Below are 16,687 nucleotides of genomic sequence, written 5' to 3'. Positions count from 1 at the left end.
AGAATGTTTTCACGAATCGAAATGCATAATAAAATATAGAATGTTCCATTTAGAAAAATATCATTCTATTACCTAAATATTTTGAAAACGCGACTGTCAATGTTTTTTTTTGTTTTCGGCTTCGAGAAGGCCATTAAAAATGCCAATAGTTTGCCCATTTAACCGAATTCGTAGCATCAATGATAACGGAGATGACAATTGTGTCGACTTGATGTATATACAGGGTAATCAATAATAACGGAGTTGGCAATGGTGTAGACTTAATTTGGAACACCCTGTATATACATATATACAGGATAGTTAAAATTCGACCCCCACCATTGAGATCTCCTAAACTACAGGAGATAAGTCAAAGCTTAAATTGGGGCAAAATTGCGTTTTTCATACTTGACAAAATAGTGTTTTGAAACTTGAAAAATTCGAGTGTTTCCGGAAATATCCGAAACAAACTGAAAATCAACAACACGTTTTCATTGATTCTTTTTTTTCAGCTACACGTTTTCATGATCAGATGTACTATTCCACGTTTCGTCTTCTGGCAATTATCATAACCATTTTTTTATTATGGACGCCATATTGTTTTCTTATACCCAAAAATAGTGCTTCTCATTCTGATTTCATTGATGTATAATTTGTTATGATTTGGCTTTCTGAAACCACAGCTATTGAAAAAAATAACAACCTAATCTGAGATGATTATAATAATAATAATAAGAGGTAACAGCACGTAACAAGAGGTAACAGCAGTGAAAAACTCTCTCCGCGGCAAGTATCAGCACAAACTTCGACAGATCTGGTCATCGGAACTGTCGGGGAAGAACACAGTTGCTGCAACAAATATGCTTGCCGTTTCAATTTTACTCTACTCGTTTGGAGTAGTGAAGTGGATTCGTGAGAAGCTGTATCAACTCGACGCAAAGACCCGAAGAATGATGCACCTCTATAGGAGTTTGCATCCCAAATCGTCCATTTCACGGTTGTACTTGCTACGACAACAGGGAGGCCGTGGACTTTTGAGTTTGGAGGGTCTACATAACAGAATGGTACTGAATACAGCCTGTAAAGTCGTCAGGAGTTCGGATCCCCTTCTCTGCATGGCCCGTGACCATGAGAGAGCATGAATTGAAGCATTTCTCCTTAGGGCAGCTGCCCGAGCAGGTGATGAACTCGGTATAGTTTTCGACTCTGAACGAGGTGACCACAACTCTGTCACCGAGTTGGAACCCATTCAGCAAAAAGTTCAGATAAAAGCTGCAGAGATCACTTTACTTCTACGGAAACACAAGGATAAGCCAATGCATGGGGTCTTCTTCAATAACATTGGAGACCTTGGCTTATCGAAGCGCCTGACGTTCGCTTTTCTCAGGTCGAGTGGGCTGAATTCGGAAACTGAGGGGTTCATCATGGCTTGCCAGGATGGTGTCTTCAACAACTTAGTCTACCGCAGTCGCGTGATGGGTATAGAGGTTCCTGACACAAGGTGCAGGGCCTGCCGCGATTCGCCCGATACCCTTATGCATGTGCTATAAGCATGTCCAGCATATGCGATCTCGGCATATATCCATCGACATAACGCGACCCTAAGAGTGCTGTATTACCATCTACGGCACTCTTACGATATTGACGAGACATCGGTGTTGCCCTACGCTCCGGGGGATATTGAATCCGTTGCGGGAAAAGTGCCGAATTTATTGGAACTATTCGTTCCCCACCCTCAGGCTCATACAAGCTAATAAGCCTGATGTAGTCCTTCTCGACCACCAGAGCAAAACGATATTTGTCGTGGAGTTTTCAACTCCTGGCGAGGAGGAGAAACGGATAAAATATCGAGATTTTCTCTTCGAATTCCGCAAACTCTATCCAGATCACTCTGTCAAGATGGTTGTTCTGATTATTGGAGATCTTGGTGGAATGATGTCCTTTCTAGTCTCGAATCTTTAAATCATGCCGGCTTGCCGCACTGAGGCAGAAATCTTAGCCGTACACATGCAGAAGGCTGTCATTCTTGGCTCACTGTGCTTGCTCAGGGCATATAATTCTTGGATCCAATGATCACTTACCCCACGGTGTGGGGAGTGGTCATTGGTTGATAATGCTGGCGCGCCCTTCCGAATGTATTGGGGCTTCGGGAATAGGGCCTGACCAGCGCACACTGCGGTGGAAAAATAATAATAATAATAATAATAATGGATGGTCATGACTGCATAAAAAATTCTTGTTTAATGAACACTGGATGTAAAAACTCATCAAACAACATTAATTTGTACAAATACTTCAGTCGAAATGTCGTCATTCTCAAATGAAGAAAAGCGAGATGTTGCTATTGTTGAAACTTCATTATAAAATAGATACGAATGGCATGAAAACAGCACAAATTAATTTCGAAATATTTCCGAAAAGACAACAGCCGGATAGAAAATTATTCTGTATTTTGTACAAACATAACAGACTATAAATTAATAAAATCAGAATGAGAAGCACTATTTTTTTGTATTGAAAACAATATGGCGTCCATAATAGAAAAAAAGTTGATGATTGCCAGAAGACGAAACGTTGGATAGTAACTCTGAACATGAAAACTTGTAGCTGAAAAAAAGTATAAAAAACACCTGTTTTTGGTCTTGAGCTATGTTGTTAAATAACGTTAAAAAAATAAAAACCAAAATTACGATTTTCAGTTTTTTCGAATATTTCCGGAAATAATCAGAATTTCCCAAATTTCAAAACCGTATTTTTTAGGCACCAAAAAAACGCAACTTTGTCCCAATTCAAGCTTCGACGTAGAGGTCGAATTTGAATTACCTTGTATATATAGTTTGTGAATTGATTCTCTAATTATTCAGGCAAATGCTTGAAAATATTTTGCCGTTAGAAAATCTAGGAAACCAAAATCTGTCCACGCGAAGAAAGTCGCGAGTAAGAACTAGTCGATGAAAGAGAGCGCACATTTTTTTCAGTTTTGGTTAATAATTTTCCCTTTGTTGTCTACAAAGTGAAACTGACTAACGCAAAAAGCGTTGGCAGTGAAGTGACATTAGCCTCACGACCTTGACCTTACGGCAAAGTTTTGTTTGTATTCATAAATTGAAATGAATGTTGAATTATAAATTCACCAAAACTCACTTCTTTGTGGAATCTGGAGGAGTCGTAATTATCAATACAGGAGTGGCTAACTTGGATAACAGGGAATCACTGATGTCCATCACTTTTCGGCTCTTGAAAAAACACGGACAACATTTCGAAATATTATTCTTTAAATTCACAGTCTCTTTGAGTCCCCATGGATTAACAACGTTATTATTATACATAATCACACTTTAGGAAGGTATAGCTTTCTGTTATGTTTGAACTAGTGTAAAAATGTGTACCAGCATTGATTAATAAATGACCGGCGCACTGACCCCTTCTACGAGCTGCACCGCCACGGCGCCAAAGCCATAACAAACCATTAGGACTGAATCGAAAGTGGCCCATTATTCCATCGAGTATACAACAAGGCAGTATATACTTCTTGAGTGAGAAAGCAAATGTCTAATTCATAGTCATAGTCACAAGTTTATTGATCATTTGAAGATACAGAGTAAATTGAAAACTCAATATTTTCAGGAGAAATTAGTGTTGTGGGAAAAAAGTTTTTCAATTTCTATTTCTTCATTAGTGAACTTAAAATGTGGAAAACTTTCAAGAAAATAAAAAAAGAATATAAATACAATAGCAGCTATTTTAATGGATGTATAGAGCGTTCACAGAAGTCTCTTTCAGATATAAACTGGAAGAAAAAAACCTTTGGAAAGACTACTTTCACATGAACTTCGAATTACACAGAAGGAAAAAAATCATTTTGGAACAACTAGTTTCATAAAAACATTGAATAAGACGAAAATCACTTTTTTCGATTCGATTTGTACTACAAACATTCGTTATGACATTGGAACATATCTCATTCATAGGAACTATACACACTTTATGAATATTGATATAAAATATAATTTACATGAAACACTATCATTCATTCTATTCAATCGTGTAATTGAAGTTTCGCAACGAATCACTTGTCTTATCACTCCATTAGCCTCATTTTTTGTAACAAGGCGACGCACCTATTTCTTCCATAACCTTATGACTTCATGTATCAGGAACAGAAAAATATGCTCGGTCATGTCACGATAACAAAACGTATACTCACATCCATTTGGTTTATTTATTCCCAGCCATAGGAATCTTATTTAAATTGAAAGGTGAATATTCTTGGGAGGGATTAGTTTTTGGATAGCTTTCTGGCTTTCTACTACTCCATCAATTAACAAAAATGATGAAAACTTTCGAAGAAAGAAAAAAGGTACTACAATAGAAACTCCCTTTCAGATACAGAAGTCCCTTTCAGATACAAACTGAAACAAAAGAACCTTTTTGAACCAACTACTTTCACATGAACATTGACTTACACGAAAGGAAAATTTCCTCTCGAAACAACTAATTTCATATGAACAGTAAATTACAAGAAATCACTTTTTGAGATTCAATTTGTAGTACAGAAATTCCAAATACATACATATCGAATATTTGTTGTACAAATTGATCGCAATGAGTGATTTTTTTGTAATTCAATGTGCATATGGAAATAGTTATTTAGAAAGGGTTTTCTCATTCTGGTTCATATCTGAAAGATACTTCTTGTATGTGATATAAAATCTCTAATCTCTACATATATCAAAAAAAAATATTTCAATAATTTTGTTTCTTTCTTTCATTTTCTTTCTTTCTCTCAGAATACTTCATTGTGAGATTTTCACTAAACAGTTTTACGAAAACGCATTACGTGTTTCGCTATCCATACAATGGCTTCTTCGGGCGTGTTGCGTTTTTAAAACTGATTCCATTAAATATGTTTCTTTCTTTCTTTAGAAGTCTTTTATATATTTTGTACAATGATAAAGAAATAGACACCAAGCTCATTTCATAAAAAATAAAACACTTTTTGAAGTTCTGTTACTTACAAAAGGTTCTGAATTTTACATGACTATTTTCAGTTTTTATTGAATCTGAGAGCTGGGATGAACCTGGAATGAATGATAGCATTTTCAATTCAAAATGGTGAATTTGTCTAAATGAAATTTCTGTTTCTAATATTATTTGGGGGCATGGATATTTCAATTACCCATTAGTGATTGTGGAAAGATTCACATAATTATTATGGCGTTTCACAATTGGGTAATGCGTTACTTTCTTAATGATCTCCACTTAATTCTTCATATGCTGAAGATCGAATTTCGATCGCATACATTGCTTTTCAATTACTAAAAATTCAACTGATTTCTGATGATTGACGATTGACAATAGGTTAATCGTTAACACCATTAAATCATTAACAATATGTCGATGATTTGAAATGTTAATTAAGTACTGGAATTGCACCTTATCCAAAAATAAGAAACATGAAACAGAATTGAATATTTTCAAAGCATTGATTACTAGTGGTCCATTGTAATAGATATTTGATTCAAATCAGGATGCATGTTTTTACAAATGAATCATCAATTTTTTTGCATCTAGATGCCTCATAAAAGTTGAAATATAATTACATGTCATTATCTTGACAACGTTTCATAATTTTGTCTATGACCATGAAGTACAATCTGATCATAAACCATAAATCTCAATTTTTTCTAAAGATTTGGAAAAAAGTAGCGTGAGACTATGAGAATGTTGTTGACACTTTTGAAATATGATATAAGTTAAGAGTTGGTTTTCGAAAAATAAGTTTTTGAAAAGTTTATTTTATTCAAAAACACGTATTACAATTAGGAGGTATCAAGTCGGACTGAATACAAAAATGAAAATTCTCATGAGCCTAAAAATGCAAGATCATCTTCGTCAGCAGTGTCGAGTATCGCTGATCCATCATGAACGTTGTCGATTCTCCGTGGAATCAGATTGGAACTTCTCCAACTCCTGAAGAAATTTTATGAGGGTGAAATAAAACTTGAGGCCTTGTAGCTGGTACTGGTGGTGTTTCAGAGATCCTCTGGTGTGACGAAATTTGAATAGCAAAATTCCAATTACCGCTGTAGCAATGATGAATACAGGGGTAGTCTAAAAGTGTGTAATGTCGACTGGAATACCCTCAAAACCTAGCGGTTTTGTGAAGTTCATCTAAGGGAATTTTCTCTAGCTGGATAGGTAGCATCTTCTTCTCACATGGTATTGAAATTGTTCGGACTTTTGACAACGCTAGGGGCTGCTCATATGTGAAGTCCTTGGAATTGATGTAGTTGGCTTCGGGTGTCTCGAATCCGCATCCTGGAGGCACTTCTAAAAGGTAAGTGCCGTGCAATTCCTGCATTCCGGGAGTGGAACATTTAATAGATATTTCTGTTGGTTTTGGGAATATACCAACATAGTGAGCTGGTGCGATTTCCTCTATCAGGGTACCATTTATTGATACCGGAACTTGTTGACATCTGGCTTCATCTTCAGAGAGGTGCACAATTTGGGAAATGCAATCTCGTGGCTGAAGGTCGCCTCGAATGATTGGAATTTGGCAAAGATATCCAGGGTTGATCTTCTTGCATGGTCCTGCATTCAATGTCAGATACGGAGCTGGAGGTATGATGGTGGTAAAATTACTAGTAGGCATTAAATATAAATGGAAATGTGTAAATTTTTCTGGGTGGAGGAGAGGAATTTGCTGAACAAACACGATTATTGCATTGGGATCGACAGTGATCAAATCGTAATATTTTCTGAAGTCGTCAGGTTAAGTATAGAATAGTTGGCTAGTTGTATGGTGTCAAGCCATCGTTTGAATTATCGTATTCATTTCGGTTGGTTGTAATGTTAGCATACAAGGTACTTATTGGTTTTTGCAAACACAATTGCATTTTCCAGGTTGGTCAGCAGTTGTAGGGTTATTTGCAATGACGAATTTAGTTGGTCTAGAATATTCCTGATTTGTCTGTCTGTCTGTTTAAAATCTGTTTTTCCGTAAATCAGCTGTCGCCCCCATACGAACTACAACTCTCAGAAGTTGAGAAACTTGTATGAGCTAAGGACTAACGAGGTCTTACCTTTCAACGTGTGATTCCTAACACGGATCATCATAAATTGATTGAAATCGAATGTTATTGTATCGATTTCTTTATTGATTCTATCAATTTCCTTGGAGATATTATCGTCGTTATGCCAAGGTTTTGTTGAAATTATCTATGAGTGCGGTGGTGAGAGATATGTGCTGGTTCAATCTCTGTAGAATATTATATATATTCTTCTGTAGTGATGCTATTGCTTGGTCATACCACTGGGCATATTTTTGATCAAAATTTCCGGATATTGATTTTACGATGTTGCCAAGTCCGTTGATTAGACCTTTTTTGGTTCCGTGGGATGAGTTGATGCTGTAAAATTTTTGATATACAATTTTCAGTTGATATTTCAGTGCTTGATTGAAATTGATGAGCCCTTCTAAGTAGGGGTAACTCGGGTTGTTTGTGAGGACTTCAGTGATGTCATCGAATTGCTTTTGTATTAGATCGATTTTCTCGGCAATCGGCGTCAAGTTATAGTAGTGCAGGAAGTCGTGAATGCTAGTCTGCATCCTGTCTTCTCCCAGCTTTAGGGGAAAAATTCCCAGGTTGTCTTTGAGATTTTGGATTCGTATTTCTAGACACGATGCGAGAGTGCACATGTAAAACCATTTTCTTGTTATGTTTTGGGATGTGTTTTATATTCTCTTTATGAAAAGAAGTATAGGGTGTGGCTACTGTTAATTTTTATTAGATTCTACTACACATGGTGAAAATCTAGGTGAAAGCTTATTTCAAACACCTGTTGTTTTGTTATAAATTTTTGTGCTAGGTGAGTAGGCCATAGGATGGTGTCTGCTCTCATTTCGTTTATTCATAATCCTTCCTTTCAGTTTGACAGCTTTTTCAGTGATTTTTTGGTAGACAGCTTTTTGTTTTATCTCGATGTTGTTGCATGTAGTTGTTCTGTAGAATCCTTTCGATGTCGATATCGAAGGGGTCCTTGCTATCGAAGTGTCCATTGAGAACATCGATTGTCCCGTTACTGAATGGATTGTGTTGTTATATCCTAATAGTGCACCAAGCATTCGTTTCTTGATATTATTGCAATAATAATCGTAGATGTTCTATAATGGTCGAGTGAATACTCATTCCATTTAACTTTGGACTCTCCGGGGTTGTGTGATGGATCAAAATTTTATGTGTATCTACAAATTTTTGTACTGGGCCGTTTTTAGATTCGGTGCCACTGTCTGAGACAATGATCTGTGGTGAACCATGGTGAGTAACGAATATCAGCAATGCTTTCAATATGTTAATGGCATTGGATCCTTCTAATGGATAGGCTTGTCTATATTTAGATAAGGCGTCCACAATTGTTGAAAATTTCTGTCCATCTGTCGGAAAGGTGTCTAGGTGAATAATTTCGAGAGGTTTACTTGGGTTTTCGTGGGTTTTTGTCATATTTGTTGATTTGACATGTTTCGCACATATTGATGTATCTTTCAATATCCTTTTCCAAGGTTGGCCAGTAAAATTTTCTTCGTACTCGCAATTCAATTTAGTTTATTACACGATGGTTTGACTTTCCTTCGTGGTAGTTTCGAATTATTATTTGTTGTTGGTCTACGTTGTTAACATCTTCCAAGATTTCGTTACCAAATCGAAGGCAGTGTTTCTGAAAATTTTCTAAAGAATATTGCAGGTTGACATATATTGGGTGTCAGGGTCGGAATATACATCATGTTTGACTTTTGGGGGAATATAGTCTTTGAAGAATTTCACAATATTTTCTTTTTTTGCATCCATACCAATTTGAACATGAATTCGTTTTTTATTTGCGAACGCTTGTTCTAAACAGATTGGCCCTGGGTTGTAATGGACAAATGTCATTTTTATCTGGTTATTGTAATAATTGAGAGGCTTTTCTGATAATGGAATCGTGAATGCCAGTTCTTCTTGAGTTGTGCGTATGGTTCTGTTACTTCCTTCGTTTTCGGGTTGGTTCAGGTCATTTATAACTTTGTTCGCGGAATCCGTTGACGACGTTCAGGCTGGTCAGCATTTTCGTCAGCTGTGTCAGTTGATGATGTCCTTTTTGGTTGGTCGAGGTCGGGATTTTCGTCAGCTGTATCGGTTGATGATGTTCTTTTTTGTCGAGGACGGTCGGGTTTTTTGTCTGCAGTGTCAGTAGCGGAGGTGTCTTCGCTGATTCTTCTTTGAGATTGGTCGGTAACGGTATTTTCAGATGGTGCATTGTTGTATAAAGAAGCATTTTCTTCAAGTTTTTTTGTGAAATTTTCTATGTTTTCTTTCAAATTGAAGGCTTCTTTGGTGTGTACTTCTATTCTTGAATGGGCATCAGCGTTCATATTGCTTTTTCCTCTCTTATAAACGACTTCATTGCCGAATTCTTCTATCTTCAATCTCCATCTTATTAGTTTAGAATCTGGATCTTTCAGAGAGAAGAGCCATTGTAGAGGGCGGTGATCGGATAAGATTTTGAATTTTTGGTCAAAAAGGTACGGTCTAAAGTACTTAGTCGCCCACACCATAGCAAGCATTTCCATTTCTATTGTTGTATAATTTTGTTTGCTTTCGTTCAACGTACGAGAGGCATATGCAATTGGTTTGTCCTTTCCAACAGGTCCATAGAATACCACCTATAGCAAAGTTGCTGGCATCTGTCGTGAGATTGAATGGTTTTGTGAAATCCGGATATTGTAGAAGCGGTTCGTTTACTAGAAGATTTTTGCATGTTTCGAAACATTCTATGAACTTCGGTGTATGCTCAATTTTCTGGTTTTTCTTAAGTAGTATCCTGTAGTATCTCAGGAGTCCTAGGAATCCTTTGATTTGTTTGGTTGTTCGGAGTATAGGATACTTTAAGATTGCCTCAATTTTTTGTGGATTTGGTCGCATTCCTTCTGAAGTAGCAAAAATGCTACTTTCTTTTGCAAAAACTGTGATTTGTCTAATTGCACCTTTAGATTTGTTTCCCTGAACCTTTCGAAGACTTTGGAAAGGTTAATCATATGCTCCTGCAATGAAGTTGAGTAAGTACACAATTATGTCGTCCATATATGTAAGACATATTTTTTCTTGTAGACCCTTCAAAACGTTATCTGTAACTCGTTGAAATATGGATGGAGCTGATTTCAACTCAAACGACATCCTGGTGTATTACTAGTGCCTGTGCTCCACTGTGAAGGCTGTTTTCGGAATATCCTCATTCGCCATCTCAATCTGGTGGAAGCCACTCGCTAGGTCCAAAGAAGTGAAGTATTGGCACCTTCCTAGTTTGTCTAATATGTCATTGATGTTGAGGACTGGATATTTATAGCCGATAGTTGTTTCGTTCACCTTTCTATAATCTACGACGATCCTCCATTTGATTTGTCCAGAAGCGTTCTTTGGGACGACCCATATCGGTGAAGACCAGGGTGATTGGCTCGGCCTGATGATTCCCTGATCCAACATTGAATTTACATGCTTTTCAACTTCTGGCTTGTGTACATGTGGATATCTGTATGATTTAGTAAAAACAGGAATTTTGTCTATTGTTCTGATCCGGTATTTCACTTGATTTGTGAACGTTAGTGGTGTGTCTGGCACATAAAAAATATGGGAATATTTTTTACATAGCCATAGTACATGACTTTTCTCTTCCTCGTTCAAATGTTCTTTTCTGATGGATTTTTCTATATCCAAATGGTGCGACAATTTTGTTGAAATTTCTGCCGTACATAAATAAAATTGACCTATGTCAAATTTCCTCGATTTTATTTAGTCGGTCAGTGCTATATTGAGTTCAAAATCCGTATCATTGATAAGTTCTGCCACCTAAGATTATTACATGCGATTGTTAATGTTTCTCGTAATTTTGCTCCTTGAGTATTTTGTTGTGGTAATATGATAGTACCTTCGCATTGTGCTACTGATAACCTGAGACGTGTAATTGTATGAGGCTCGAGTTGAGCTGAATAAGATTGATTATTATTCGTTTCGTGGTGAAAAATGGGTAGCGTTGCGAAAGCAGAAATAAAAATTGAGTCAACGCTCAATCGGTATTATATCTACAAATGAAACCGAACTCTCTTTTAGCATTTTCTTAGCACTGAGGTGATTTTTGAGTCTAACTTTTAGGGAATGTTCAAAGATTTTAGCAGATATTGGTCTATATATAGTTCCAAATGTCGTCACGCTTACCTGTTTTATATATGGGGGTGACGATTGGTGTGGTAACTCTGATTCTTGTTGCATGGTGTTTGTGTTTTTGAGATGATCAGGTTTCAGTTTCAATATTAGTGAAGTAGTTGTTGAAACTATTGGGATTATCTTTTAAATCAGAGATTGGTTTTACTTTTTTATTTTTGAACGTCATATTACCAATTTTCGTTTTTATCAAAGTGTTTTTTCCAGTGATGAGTTTCCACGTTTTTTTACAATTTCCATTTATTGTATTTAACTTATTTATAATGGTGTTTTTCGATAAAAACGGTTTTATTTAAAATAATACAAATTATGAAATTGAGAAACAACAATATACTATTGATTCTTTAGCAGCTTTATGATATTATTAATTCGATTTCTGTGTGATTTATATTCATTTTCCCTTTCTGGGGTATATCTAACTAATACTTTGTTTTTCAGATAATCCCTATGACATATTGGGGGACCATATCAATAGTGATCCATGATTTGATTTTTTTAATATTTTTTATATTGGGAATTATAGGAATACGTTGCTGCTTTCAAATGAAATTTAATGTTTTCAATAAATGTATTATAACAAACCTATGTATTTTATCCATCATCATCATTTATTTCTTTTTTACCCCTTTTGATCATTTGTTTGATTTATTGAATTTCATGATATTTTTAATATTTTGTCAACTCATAGATGTATTACTTAAATCTGTAATACATCTATGAGTTGATTACAGATAATGAACTCATGGACTATTATTTACCTGAAAGTAGATAACATTTGCGTTGAGCATGTTATGCAAATCATCCATGCACTCTCAGAGGCGTATCTGCACCCATATCACTTTTATTTAATCATTTCATTATCGACATCGCACACAACTACACAACTATTGACCAAATAAACTGAAATATATCATTTCACACTTTATAGTTTCCACAGAATAGATAGTCATGTATCATATCCCTCCTTTTTTTTATTTGGTACTCTCAAGTAAATTTTATGTCTGATTCTATGAACCCATAAAGACTGATGAAATGATTATTCTTTCGATGAGAAATGGATGACTATCCTGTTTCATTAAGTTTTGATATCCATTCCTCATTCTTAATGAATTATTGAGGAGTCAATCTAGAAACGAAATTCCAAAGTCCAATGTTGTCATTATAAGAATATAAAAGACTACTACTAAAGTAAAGTGTGCTGTCATCGACAAATAAGAGAATTTTGTATTTTTCTGCAATGGTTACGATGTCATTTAAATATATGAGGAATGACAATGGTCCCAAACTAGACCCTTTGGGTACACCTATATTATTTTGGATTTTATCTGAATATGCAGTTTTATGCATGAGGATTGCTATTTGGATTACTCACATGAACACTCGCTTAAAGCCCGATAGAAATTTGAAATTTAAAATTATTTGAATTGGCAGGGCTATCAACAAATTTATGGTTTCATGAGTCTTAACTTATCAACGCACTCAACAATAGACTAATGAAATGATGAAATCATGTCTCAAATTTCTATTTTTGTAGATTTTTGGTGTATTTCTTTATATTTTATATATTTTATATTTTTATAGTGACAACATTAGACTTTAGAAATTTGTTTTCAGATTGACTCCTCAATAATTCATTAAGAATGAGAAATGGATATTAAAACTTTATGAAACAGGATAGTCATCCACTTCTCATCGTGTGAATAATCATTTCTTCAGTCTTTATAGGTTCATAGAATTGGACAAAAAATTTACTTGAGAGTACCAAATGAAAAAATATAGTTCAAAAAACTAAAAAACACGCTTTCAAAGAACATCGAACTAAAAATTTGAAAATATTTTTTTAATAAGCTTAAAACAATAACGAACGAAAAATGCTAGTATTATTGTGAAAAAAGCGTGGGCGCTTTGTGACATTTTTTTTGTATATCAAGCGCCTGTCGCTTTTTCCACAATAATACTAGTATTTTTCGAGTTTTTCAAAGTATATTTATTTCACAATAATTCTAGTATTTTTCGTTCGTTATTGTTTGGAGCTTATTTAAAACTTTTCACAACGATGTTCTTGAAAAGCGTGTTTTTTAGTTTTTTAAACTATATTTATTTTTCATTTTTTAGTTTCGTATGCTATGAAAGCGTGTTTTTTATACTTTTCAAACTATATTTATTGTATCTAATATTTGGGATCAATCAACTGTGTATTGTTTAGAAAAATGACCATCGATATTTTCCAGTTCCGGAGAGGGAGCCTGAAAATCAGCTACCAAAAAATACTTTTTTCAAATGAAGAAATACAATGTAACAGGTAATAACACTTCGGCCAATAACAACGCACCAACTAGAAAGGCGGGCTACCGCTGTCAACATAAATATAGCTTACGAACTAGAAATCACGAGTCATTGGTGAATCATCAGGATGAATACACCTCTGAAGAAGCCAGCCACTCGTGCTGGCGAAACGTTAGGATACAGTTCTAAATCACGACGGCCTTCATACCCGAACGAAGATCGTAACACTGACATGAATTTTTCCAAAATTGTACACCAGACTAATATGATAGTGAATCAGTGAAAAATATAAGGTAGGATACAGTTCCAAACCACGACGGCCTTCAAACCCGAACGAAGATCGTAACACTAAAAATCTTGGCCGCAAAAGCCTTGATCAATTCAATAGTTCAATATCTGTAATCAACTGACAAGTTGAATGTAGTCTTCTAAGTGGAACCACGCAAATGTGCCACAAAGGAAACTGTCGAATTCATCGACAGTTTGGTTAGGCTAATGCAGAATGATATCATCCTTGGCCGATTGCACCTGCTCTAGGCACATAATTTTTGGCTCCAATGATCACTTATATCATAGTATGCTGGAAGTTTATTGAATATTGATGCTGTCGTATCGGAGCTCGTGATGAGGACCTCACGGCGCAACTTCTTTGGTGAAAGAAAAGAAGTGATGAATCAGCAGGGATAACCAGCCATCATTTAAAAATATTGATGAGTTGATCCTTCACTGATTTGAGCATTTGATAAAAAACTAAACTAAATCTATTTAAACTAAACTGAGTCTATCAATTCGATAGCAGCTTTAGCTCTTCTTTGAGCTCATTTCTGAGTTCTACCACCTAACCTCAATAAAACAAATTATAATTTCTGAGAATCATTCTTCATATCTCGTAATTATGAAACTGGCCCCGAGTTAAAACTAGCAACTTTCAATACGAACATATGAGTGCATTTTAAAATTTTTTTTTCGTTGTGAACGACATAGACTACTATGGTCATTGGCATCGTGTTCTGTGTAGTCAATGTTGATAACTTCCCGAAAAAGCAAATCAGACTATCCCATGAACAACCTATTAGTTCATGTATGTTTATGTGAATTTAACCATTACAAAAAGTAAAGGGAAAAAATATTTTCAATGTTTCATTCATGTTTTTTATCTCTTCCCATCTCCAATTGTTTATCAAATGGACACCGAACCAAACCACTCGTTTTTACTCGTATTCAAATTTTGAATTTCTGCTATATTTTTTCAAAAACGAAACGTTTTTTTTTGTTCAACAAAGTTTTTGACAACTTTCAAACTAGGTATTTTTTCACGCAATCAATATCACACCGTAAATTATTGTTGATGAAAAAAACGAATAATAATTTGATATTCTGTGTTTCACTTTCTTTATATTCTTATTCCACATATCAACAAGTGTATGAAATTGATCAATCTAATTTCTTGCTTGAAGGGTTCTTAACGAAACAACAGCGAATCGATTTAAACAGCAGGGTTTTTTGAAATTATTATTCCCTGTCGCTTATCTTTCAAAAATTATATTGAGAGCTCATGTCATATTTTACATTCGATAACAATAAACAAAACGGATCAACATTTGGGAAAAACGGATTTATTAGGACAAACAGCACTTCTTGAATTTGTTTTTACTTGGACGCAAGGTTTATGATTTTTTAAGAAAAAGTTCAAAAACTGTTGCTTTTTCCCTTCAACTGTTCGAGTAGTCTAGATTTTGAAACGTATTGAGGGCAGAATGATCAAGAAAAATGATGATCTAATAGTTGTAACATAAAAAGTGACTCAAAATATATATGGGAAGGTGAACAAAAAATGTTCTTACGAAAGAATTTTGAAACCAAATAATTGAACCATTTTGGAACACCGTGAAAAATATTTTTGATGGTTGACAGAGGAATATTCATTGTGAGAAACAGCTTGGTGTGCTATTATATATAATCCGCAATATTAAATTGACCGTATCTCGTCGATTTTACAGAGATTTCAATTAAAATAATCTTCGATACACAATTTTTTGATATGCACCAACTGCTGGAATGAAATTATCATTGAATTATTTTTCAGTGTCGAATTTACATCACGATGAATTACTAGCAAACGGCTGAACATACGGAGTGACATATTATTATTCTTTTTTTGTCTTATAATAATGATGTCCTTGATTTCGAACTATCGGAAAGAGTTTGCGCGGAGAGCGCGAAGGGATTGGATAATACGTATCAGTCACAAGAAATGAGAAATATATAAGACCTTACATCGAATCATCCCTCATAGTTTCCTGTCCCATCTTCATATACGCAAGTGAGTAAAATTCATTTATTAACTCAATATGAACTTTTCTTTTATGCCGATGATTATATTTATGAAAAAATTTGTATATTTTTCTGGTTTCTACTGAAATTTCATTATGGCGAGAAATAAAGTATCCAAATGTGTTCAAATCATGAACGTTATTCCCCAGTCATCAATCGGGTATTTCAAAGTCAATAGCATCCTCATTATATAAATCTGAAACATAAAAAGTGCACTTGTTGGTTTCTTAGATTCTTATTCATTACCGACCAATAGGTTTCGGTAAAATCTACCCATGATATATGCATCTCTCAATTTAACTATATATAGACATTTGAAGCTTGTGACACTGAAAATTACTTTGAGCTCAATATTCAATTCTACGAATAACAGGTACTTCATCTCAAAGAGCATCATGTTGATATTTCAATGTGTATGTGAAATGTATTCCCTTGCAAATATTATCACAAATATTTCCATTGAGGATTGATATCATATATTTTCCTTCGCATATGACTTATAAATTATCAGTTATCTGAATTGTTTAAAATCTGAACAGTCAGGGGCAGACTACAGAAGTATAGAAAAATTGTATTTTCTCTAAATTGAAAAAGCAATGACAAATTAGAAACTTATGGGGGAAATCTTATGTTTTGAGAATAGAAAACTATGACTTGTCTGGAACCAAATTTGGTTTTGTTATTGAATTTGTACTTGAACCAAACATTATTAGCCATTATATTTCTCAACGGTTACTCAGAAAACGATCTAACTTTCAGATTTTACAATGGACTTTCTGCTAAAGATATATTTCTTGGTGTCTTTGATGTTTGGCATAAACGTGTCAAAT

At 34.9% G+C, this 16,687-nt stretch overlaps 1 protein-coding gene and 1 long non-coding RNA gene across 2 annotated transcripts in view; one reads left to right on the top strand and one right to left on the bottom strand.

Annotated features, from left to right (window-relative positions):
- The window catches only part of LOC111515144 (uncharacterized), a 181,998-nt gene that overhangs the window by 23,431 nt on the left and 141,880 nt on the right, over positions 1–16,687 (bottom strand). The window lies entirely within an intron of this gene.
- The window catches only part of LOC141486769 (uncharacterized), a 3,392-nt gene continuing 1,689 nt past the window's right edge, over positions 14,985–16,687 (top strand). The window contains exons 1-2 of the long non-coding RNA XR_012468026.1: positions 14,985–15,846; positions 16,617–16,687. The exon at positions 16,617–16,687 is cut by the window's right edge and continues 112 nt beyond it. This is a non-coding gene — a long non-coding RNA (uncharacterized lncRNA). The remainder of the gene's footprint in view (positions 15,847–16,616) is intronic.

This window comes from Leptinotarsa decemlineata, unplaced genomic scaffold (genome assembly GCF_025532065.1).
Source record: "Leptinotarsa decemlineata unplaced genomic scaffold, Ldec_3_MD MMD2_tig00026369_RagTag_RagTag, whole genome shotgun sequence".
Taxonomy (NCBI): domain Eukaryota; kingdom Metazoa; phylum Arthropoda; class Insecta; order Coleoptera; family Chrysomelidae; genus Leptinotarsa; species Leptinotarsa decemlineata.
The sequence above is the reverse complement of the archived record's forward strand: the minus strand, read 5'-3'. Positions and strand labels throughout refer to the sequence as shown.